The sequence below is a fragment of the Panthera onca genome, chromosome A1 (assembly GCF_046562875.1).
Source record: "Panthera onca isolate mPanOnc1 chromosome A1, mPanOnc1 haplotype 2, whole genome shotgun sequence".
Taxonomy (NCBI): Eukaryota; Metazoa; Chordata; class Mammalia; order Carnivora; family Felidae; genus Panthera; species Panthera onca.
The window spans coordinates 89,467,335-89,477,606 of NC_138339.1; the positions used below are offsets into that span (position 1 = coordinate 89,467,335).

The 10,272-nt window shown below is 36.6% G+C and overlaps 1 pseudogene; it reads right to left on the reverse strand.

Annotated features, from left to right (window-relative positions):
• Positions 1 to 7,581: 7,581 nt before the first annotated feature.
• LOC132681202 (large ribosomal subunit protein uL4 pseudogene) lies at positions 7,582 to 8,833 on the reverse strand (annotated as a pseudogene).
• Positions 8,834 to 10,272: the final 1,439 nt, after the last annotated feature.

The window sequence follows — 10,272 nt, forward strand, 5'->3', positions numbered from 1 at the left end:
CCAATCTTGAAGAATTCAGAAAATAATGTCTGCAACTAAACATAGCTTTGATTGGTATGTACTCCCTTTTTTCCCTGTAGCTCTGAGAAAAAGGAAAGGTGTAATTTACTGAGAAGCACTTAGAAAAACATTTATTAAAGGGAAAATATATGATTTTACCCTATAAGATATTATGATACAGATAAAGCTTGTTCGCACATGTAGATATAGAGCCTTAAGGAATTATTTTGATCAGATTGTCTTAGCTGGTCATTGTAAAACTGAGTTTCAGAACTATAGGACCTTTACTTCAAAGTCCATGTTTCTGGTATGACATATTGTTTCTGCCTTTAGGCTTGACAAGATCATGTCTACTGCCACCTGGCCAGGAGGTAGTCAATACCCTATAAGACAGTGGCTTAGGTACTATACAAGCTCTAGATTCCTTCCTTCTTTTGCTCCTCCTTTCCTTTCTCCTTCCCTCTCTTCCTTTCTTCTCCTTTCTAGAAGGAATTATTTGAGTTGGTTAAGGTGCGTTTTCTCTCTCTTGCCCATCATTTAGCTGTTCATTTTTTTCATATATGATTTTTAAATGTTATCGAGAGTTACATGACATTAAGACATACTTGGTAATTACGTGGATTTAATTCTTCATGCTTTTTTAAAAATTCCACTAGTATTCTAATTCTTTAATATTGAAATAGTTTTCTACCTCCTCCCACCCTCAAACTCTGAATAAAAGTTGCATGTGTGGGCACTTCAATCTTCTACACATGAACCCTTCCATCTATTGATTTATTTAATTCTACTCCTAGAGTAAGATACGAATGTATTACAATTCAGGTAAGTAATGATTTCATTGTTCCCTTCTCATACAATTTACTGAGGATTGGCACATCTTAGAGGAAATTGCAAAGACCAGAATTGGATTGAAGTGCAGCTATTACACTTCTATGTACAGACAACTTCCCAACAACAGTCTAAAATAGTTTTCCCACAGTGTCTTGTGAACTCACCTGCAATTTTTCTCATTGCTCTGGGGTGTAATTGAGCTGGATTAGGAGACTTACACTCAACAGACTGCCTCTTAAAACAGCTTAGTTAAAATTACTTTTAAGATACAGAAAATGGCCTGAATCTTCGTATATACATATATGACATCGATTTTCTAAACTCTATAATTTTTATTCCACATTGATCAGCTTCACATATCTTCTGGGATTCATTTGATATTGAATTGGTTGGTTTTCCCAAGCATTGAAAATTACATATAAAATCTTAAATCTGAATTGAAATATATTCTTATCTTACTTATTATTATCTTTACATTATTACCAGCCATGGTAATATACTGAGATATAATTCAGTTTGTTTATGACTGTGCCAATAGCTCTATCTATATGTATAAATGGATATACCTAAATTCAGTTTGTTTTAAACAATCCAATTTGCTAAACTGCAAAAATGGAATGAATTATTCTCATGTTTATGGGTATGTAGGCAGTGGGGGGTGGGGAAAAATAGTAATCTTACTGGTCATTATGGATTGTATGACAGATAAAGTGAAATTTTACTGATTTTACAAATATTAACTGAGAACCTCACGGGCCCCAGTTATTATAGGAGGCTCTGGGGTTACAGAGATGAAAAAAAAAATAATGTTTATTTATTTATTTTTGAGAGACACAGAGAGAGGCAGAGAGAGAGGGAGACAGAAAATCCCAAGCAGGCTCTGCACTGTCAGTGCAGAGCCCAACGTGGGGCTCAAACTCATGAACCATGAGATCATGATGTGAGCCGAAATTGAGTGGGACACTTAACTGACTGACCCACTCAGGTACCCCACAGAGATGAAAATTCTTTTTAGAAGCTGCATTTTTAAATCTTATTTTCTTTCAGAGAGAGAGAACACACATGAGTTGGGGAGAGGGGGAAAGAGAGAGAGAGAGAGAGAGAGAGAGAGAGAGAGAGAACCTTAAGTAGGCTCCATGTGGAGCCAGCTGTGGGGTGTGATTGTATGCCCCTGGAATTAGGACCTGAGCTGAATTCAAGAGTCAGATGCTCAACCAACTGAGCCACCCAGGCGCCCCCCTGAGCACTCATTTCTTAAGAAGATAACCATGCAAATGAAGAGAACCAAGTATGATGGCTATTTTAGTAAGCTTTTGTACAAAATAACTGGGAAATAAAAAAGAGATTACCTAATCCTATCTAATTTGGGGCTTTTAAGTTTTCCTACATTTTCACTTCTATAAAAAACACTTCAGTAACAAAATTTGGGGGAAAAAAAACAACCAAAAACCCTCCTCTCCATTTTAGCTTAGAATAAATTCCTAAAAAAATGGAATTACTAAAGTTAAAGTCATGAAAACTTTCAAGGTCCTTGATCGATACTGCAAATTGCTTTCTTGACAGAATGCTTAATTTAGACATTCACCAGCAATTTCACAGAGTGCCCATTTCACTATTCTACCACTAGGGTAGTAGTCTGTTCTTTTTAAAATTAACCTCTCCATTCCCTTCAGCAGAGATAACCAATGACACACATTTCTTTGTATTCCTTTCCAGGATTACACTATCTGTATTTATGATAGTTTTGTGATACATGGAAATGTATTTAATTTTATAAAGACAAATTCATTATACAGTCAACTACGCTAATATTTCTCATGATTTTTTTTTGCTGATGTTTTCAAGATACCCCACTTTTTATTTTCCTCTATTCTTTATTATTGATTGACTGGTTAATATGGTCATTGTGGTCAAAGAAGAACTATATTAATCTTGAAAACTGGCAGAAGGAAACTCTCTAGTGTTTGTGTTTACCCGTTTCATTTAACTCTTTTCAAGGGAACCTGACGGATGGCCCAGACACAGCATAAGCCTTGGGATTTCTAAACAAAGGGGAAATAGTAAACTTGACCTCCTCTGAGGAAAACACATCAGAAAATATGTCTGTCTACTGCTTAGAGGTTTGGAAACTGATGATGATTCTATTCACTGCCATTAAAGAAGATAGCATTTCCAGCAAAGGGAGTGTGTGTATATGGGTGGTAGAACAGGAGAAGTGGGTAAATCAAAATAAAGCAAACTAGTTGTAGAGGCGAAATAAGAATATACAGAAATACAATACATTTCAGGGCTCTTTCGTTGAACTGAACCAATTAACGGCCCCTACTTACCAAAGAATGCAAGCTCTCTCAAATGTCCTCTTTATACTAGATTCTTCAGCGACATGATCTTCTATTATACACAGAAGTGCATCCATAGAAACCTGCCACAGTGAAGGAGGGTTGTTTTCTCTTTGTTCATTCTTCTTACAACATCCTTTTAAGTTATTTTGACATCCAGCTACTTAAAAGTAGAATCCTAAACAAAATAATTTAATGCCAGATCTATAGGATGTCAGAATTTGGGTAAAATGAATAAAAAATTTATTACCCAAATGTGCTATAAAACAGCACAATGATGTATTACAGAAGGTGTTAGAAAATAATTACAGCTGTTCAAAAAAAAATCTTGCCCTAAAGATCAGATAGTCTGAATTTTTAAAAATAATCCTGGTGGAACCAGTTTATGTTTTATTAAAATTTCTGAGAAAAAAAATCTAAACCCTTCCTAGTGCAAACCTGGCAAAATACTAAATAGCTTTATCTGCTAAATATAAATTTAATTCAGTGAAACAAACCCTGAGCCGAGGAAGAAATTTTGATGGAGGAAAGCCTACTTTCTCTTATGTCTTAGAGGTAAATGTAAGATCCCTGCCTGGGATAAGCAGTAAGAGACTACAACACCACACTGTTCTTTGTGATGAAAGAAAAGCAGTGAACACCTTTTCACCTCCATTTCTTTGACTTCAACTTGGGAAAGACGGAGTTGATTTTTAAATTACGTGATCTGTGACTTGGGTTTACCCTGTTCTCCTCTTCTTTGTAATGAAATAGAATGAGGACTCATTAGGTTTTCTCTCTTGTTAACAGTAATTTTCTTTGGGCAGCTGGACGAAGGACATAAAGGGAAAGAAAAGGCTTTCCCTGCGGAATAACAATTTAGAGGGACTTTGATGGGGAGCGAGGATAAAACCTGGAGAGAAACTACAACCTCCAGGGAGCAGCTGTGAGAACAAGTTCAGGGTATGTGGGAGAGGGCCTCCTGCTTTTCAAAGCTGATGATAGCCATAAAAGAGGGAAGAGGCTGAAGGAGAAGGGTAAATGGCGGGATACCAAATGTGTTCTACCAGTAACATGTAACACAAGGTAGTCAATTATTCATGGAAATAATCATAGGCATCAGAACAAAAATTGAAGTCATGGCTTTTAAAATGTATGGAAAGTTTTTTTGAAAGTTTTGGTAAGAGTCACGAGTTTTAAGTAAGATATTTTTAGGTATTTTAGTAAGGTATTTTTGAAGATGTTATTTTCTAACTTCCTTTCCTGGTACTCTCCCAAGACTCACCCCTCTCCACACACAAGGGCCTGGTTGCTCTGTCAAACAGGAAAAGAAAGTTCCACCTTTGGTCTTTGGCACTAAGTATTCCCTTTCATGGAAAGTTCTTTTCTAGATATTCTCCTGAGTAATTCCCTCGCCCTTCAAGTCTTTATTCAAAAGTCGCTTCCTCATGGAGACCTACCCAATTAGATGGTGTACCCAGCCTCTCCTTCCACCTAGATTGCAACCCCTTCCTCAAAACTCTCTCCATTTCCTTTCCTTTCTCTGTCCATTTTTTCCCCATAGGATTTACCATCTTCTAACATGCTTGTGAATATTACTTTTTTTCAATATTTATTATTCATTGTCTTCTGCCTCCTCCACCCCCCACCTCCTACCTCCAGATAGAATGCTAAGCTCCAAGAGGGCAAGGATCTTTGTTTCTTTTAATGGATGTGTCCAAAACACCTAGTATAGTGCCTGACATGTGAAAGGTATAAAGGCATTTAATTAGTATTTGTTAAATGAATAAACAAAAACTTATGTAATCCACATGAACTGTGAAGTGCATATAACCTAAGGAAGATAATAGAGCTTCTCGGCCTTTTGCCTAAGATCAAGTGTAGGAAGACAACAGAGAAATGTTCACATACATCTGCTTTTTGCTGTTGTTGGGAGATACAGAAACAGGAAGCCAAATAGACACTAAGGCGCTTGTTTTGTTTCCTGGGAGAAGAACCACCTAGAAACTGGTCCTTTTTACTATCCAGTTTACAGTATTTCCTGAGATTAATAATATCTTGCATTTGAGTGATGACTCTAAATTTTTTCTTAAAGGTCTGTGTTATATGTTAGCTCACTTTAATCCCTATTTTGCAATAAAACTAAAGCTCAGAGAGGCAAAAACTTGCTCAATGTGTTACATTCAGCAAATGTGACTTCACATTTGGGTATCGAGGCTAATTCCACAAGCTGTCTTCACAGAGAGAAGACAAAGGATTACTCCACTGAGAGGATGAAAGACAAAAGACTGGCGTGTGTGTGTGTGTGTGAGAGAGAGAGAGAGAGAGAGACGGAGAGAGAGAGAGACACATGGTGTGATGTCTGTCGGTAGAGTAAGAGGACAAGAACAGAGACAAATTGTCGGAATTAAAGAACATCGCCGTTGACAATGACCTACATTTGTTGTTCAGTATTCAAAACATGTTTTAAAAGGTTAAAATGATATCTAAAATGTATTTCACAGTGCTCATTTATGCCTTGAACGCCATAAAATTTAGACTTTGTGAGGGGATTTATTATTCTTTTCATTGTTTATCATGTAACTATAACTCATTTAGAAAATTAAGGTCAATACTGAAATTTTGTCATTGTTTTTCAATAGTTGTTAGCTCTCCAGCTATGAATTCTCCATATTAGACAGCAATTTTTGCTTTTTGTTATGAGTATTTATCAGATACTTTATTTCTGGGATACACAGCTGTTAACTGCAAAACTATTCTTTTAAGTGTCAACGTTCAATCATTTAGCCCTTTTATTTCTATTTTTTCCCCTAGCAGCTGTTCTATTGATTGTCTAGAAATGGTCCCTTCTATGTTTAAAATTAAAACAGGAAGAGCAAAATAAAAACTTTATATGTAAAAAAAAGGACGGTAAAATCATAGGAACCCAAGTGTCGTGCTCCAAGAAACTGAAATATATTTGCCCTATAAACATGCCCCCCCCCACACATTTGGAATGCACATATACACACTTAATTAAAGTTGGCCTTATTGAAATAATTCAGGAAAAGTATCAAATACATTAAGTGAACACTAGGTGTTTATTACTCTGCTAAATAATGAAACATAGTTTCAGGAAGTGGATAAGCTGTTATTACCCTCATTTTACAGTTGAAACTCAAGCTCAGGGAAGTTGAATAACCTAGTCAAGTTTTCACAGCCAGGAAACTGCAGGGATGAGATTGGAACTGAGTTTTGTCTTGATTTCAAAAAGCTGTGTTCTCTTCTCCTTTTATCTCCTTTTCTCCTGAACTATATCAGACATACAAAAACTGTACAGAGAAAAATGAAACCCTAGGTACCCATCTGCCAACTCAAGAAATAGAAATTATATATATAGTTGGACCCCTAATTATATTTGCCAATCTTGTGCTGCCTCTTTTACTTCTGAATCCTGAATTGGTATTTTTCATTTCCATTTACGTCTTTACATGTTTACTACATATATATGTGTCTCTAAACAATAGTGTTATTTGACACTAATGTTAATTTTTACTAATATATAGACATATTTATATATGTATTTATGCATATATACCCATGCACATACACATGTGAATACATATGTATATATGCCTATATACTGATATAAGTGTGCAACTATATGCATATCTGTATATATATGATGAGATATACATGTATATGCATATGCTTCACATATATGCTTAATGATGTTACAGGAAAAGTCCATCTGAATAATTGGAACAAGAATTGGTGTGAATTTTGTCAAAAATCTTTTGATATCAATGAAGATGATCATATGATACTTCTCTAATTTTATAATGTAATGGATTTTTATTTATTGCTTTTCTATTATTCAAGTATCTTTGATTTTGTGGACTATATCTTGGTGATGATGTATCATTTTTGAATCCACTTTTGGATTTTAATTGCTTAACTTTAGTAATTTATTGTTAATTCAATTTATTTAAACTCAAAAATATTCACCCATTTCTCCCACTTCCTAGCCTCCATCTCTGACAACCACCAATCTGTTCTCTGTATCTCTGAGCTTGTTTTGTTTGCTTGTTTGTTTAAGTTTCCACGAGTAAGAGAGATCACATGGTGTTTGTCTCTCTGATTTATTTCACTTAGCATAATGCCTATTAGGTCCACCCATATTGTTACAAATAGCAAGTTTTCACTCTTTTCATAACTGAATATTATTGTGTTTAAATAAAGAACCACACGTTCTTTATTCATCCATCGATGGACACAGGTTGTTTCCATGTCTTAGCTATTGTAAAGAACTCTGCAGTGAACACAGATGTGTCATATGCCAATACGATACTGTTTGGATCTTTTCTTCCCCCTCACTACCTTTTTATCAGATATTTATCCAAAATTAGCTGTCAAAAATGATTGGGCATTTATGGAATAAACAAATTTAAGTTTACGCAGCAGGTTTCTTTTCTTCTGTGGTGTGTGGGTTTCTTTTCTGCAGGCTTTTTCTCAGCTGCTGGTTTCTTGGTAGCTGCAACTTTTTTTCCCCCAGAGGCTTCCTCTGCTTCTTCCTTTCCCTTCCCTTTCCCTTTCGCCTTCCCTTCCCTTTCCGTCCTTTCCTTTCTTCCCTGTCACAGGCTCCCTTCTCATCTGATTTGGCTTCTAATGCTGCAGCTGCCTCATCCATCTGGAGTCTGTGATTCTTGCTCTGGTAAAGAACGGTGTTCTGGCTTGCAGTCTTCACATATGGGTTTAGCTTCAACACAATTCTCAGCTTTTTCAGCGGATTCTTCTTTAGGACTGTGATGAATCCTCTTGTGTGGTGCTCGGAGGTCTCTTTGGATTTCTGGGCTTTACAAGATTCTGGTAACGTCTGTACTGAGCAACTTGTGCATGAGAAGGCTGTAGTTGATCTTGAGGCAGGCAGCTTTATGTCAAGTGCCATGCAGATTATGTAACCTATGGGAAGCACTTTCAGTCCAAATGCAGAAATGTCCCACATGCTCACCAGGAACAAGTTCCAAAATGTTCGGTTTGCTTGCATTAAGTAATTCCAGGGATGTTTCTGAAGGTGTTGATGATATGGTGTCCCTCATTATAGATGAGGCAGGGTCCTCTGTGATGGATACAACAACAGCTTCTCATTTTGCCCCTGCCAGCTCTCATTTGCTGAGAGGCACAGAACTTTTTGCTATCACTCCAGGCCTTAAGTTTCTTAAGAAGCAAAACAACCTGCTTGGTCTTATCATAGCCTTCAACTGTACCTTCAACCACCAAAAATGGTCCAGGAGTTCCCTCAGTAGGATGACATGAAGACATGACCGAGCTGGGAAGGCCGAGGCAGCGGGGGAAGAGCAGATGGCATATCACTTGTGTGTTGTGTTCACCATGCAGTGACAATGGCACCAGGTTTTGGTTTGTGCAAACATGCAGCCCCCACCACGTTTCCAAAAGTACCTTGGCCAGAACTGTGAATCCCACTGTGGCGGGCAACGTGAACCCCACGCCTCAGCACTGGTTGGATGGCCTGCTAATTCACTGACCGCATAGGGCTGTCCGTTGTTTTTGCACAAGATGGTGTGAGCAAAGTTCACAATACCTGGTCAAATGGGAGTCCTGAACATGCCAGGCAAAGTGGCATTTTTGCCAGATGACTCCCCTTTTTCAGAGTACGTTGATATCAGTGGGCACACACACGCCATGGCAGGAAGAGAAGGTGGTCATGCTCCTCTCAACCTTAGTACCTCCTACAGGAAAAGTTGTTTTGATTTTTTTTTTTTAATTTTTCAAATGGGTTTTCTTGTTTTCTTTGGATAAATACCCAGAAGTGAAATTGCTGGATCATATGGTAGTTCTATTTTGAATTTTTTGAGAAACCTCCATACTGTTTTCCCTATTGGCTGCCCCAATTTACCTTCTCAGCAACAGTGCTTCCCTTTTCTCTATGTCTTCACCAACACTTACTATTTCTGGTCTTGTGGATAATAGCCATTCGAACAGGTGTGTGGTGATTGTGGTTTCGATTTGCATTTCTCTGATGATTAAAGATATAGACCATCTTTTCATGTACCTGTTGACCATTCTGTATGACTTCTTTAGAAGAATGTCTACTCAGTTCTTCTCATTTTTAACTGGATTTTTTTTTTTTTTTTTTTTTTTTTGCTATTTAGTTGTATGTGTTCTTTATATATTTTGGATCTAACCTCTTATCAGATATATGGTTTGCAAATATTTTCTCCCATTCATTAGGTTGCATTTTCATTTGGTTGATGGTTTCCTTTGCTGTGCAGAAGTTTATAGTTTGATGTAGTCTCACGTGTTTATTTTTGCTTCTGATTCAAAAAATCATCCCAAGACCTATGTCAAGTTGCTTACTGCCTGTGTTTTCTCCAAGGAGTTTTATGGTTTTAGGTCTTACATTCAAGGTTTTAACCCATTTTGAGATCACTTTTGCATATGTTGTAAGATTGTGGCCCAATTTCAGTCTTTTGCATGTGGCTGTCCAATATTCCCAACACTTTTTTGGTGAAAGAAACTGTCCTTTCTGCATTGTATATTCTTGACTCCTCTGTCGTAAATTAATTGACTATATATGCATGGATTTATTTCTGGGCTCTCTATTCTGTTCTATTGATCTATGTGTCTATTTTTATGCCAATACCATATTGTTTTGATTGCTACAGCTTTGTAATATAGTTTGAAATCAGGAAGCACGATGCCTTCAGCTTTGTTCTTTTTTCTCAAGATTGCTTTGACCATTTGGAGTCTTTTGTGGTTCCATACCAATTTTTAGGATTGTTTGTTCTATTTCTGTGAAAAAGGACATAGGAATTTTGATAGAGATTGCACTGAATCCTAAATTACTTTAGGTAGTACGGATATTTTTAACTATTAATTCTTCCAATGCACGAGAATGGAATACCTTCCTACTTATTTTTGTAACCTTAGATTTCTTTCACCAATATCTTATAGTTTTCAGTGTATAGGACTTCCACCTCCTTGTGTAAATTTATTCCTAGGTGTTTTATTCCTTTTGATGAAATTGTAAATGGGTTTTCTTAATTTCTTTTTCTGATAGTTTGCTGTTTGCAGAAACACAAGTTTTCATGTATTGGTTTTGTATCCTAAAACTTAACTGAAT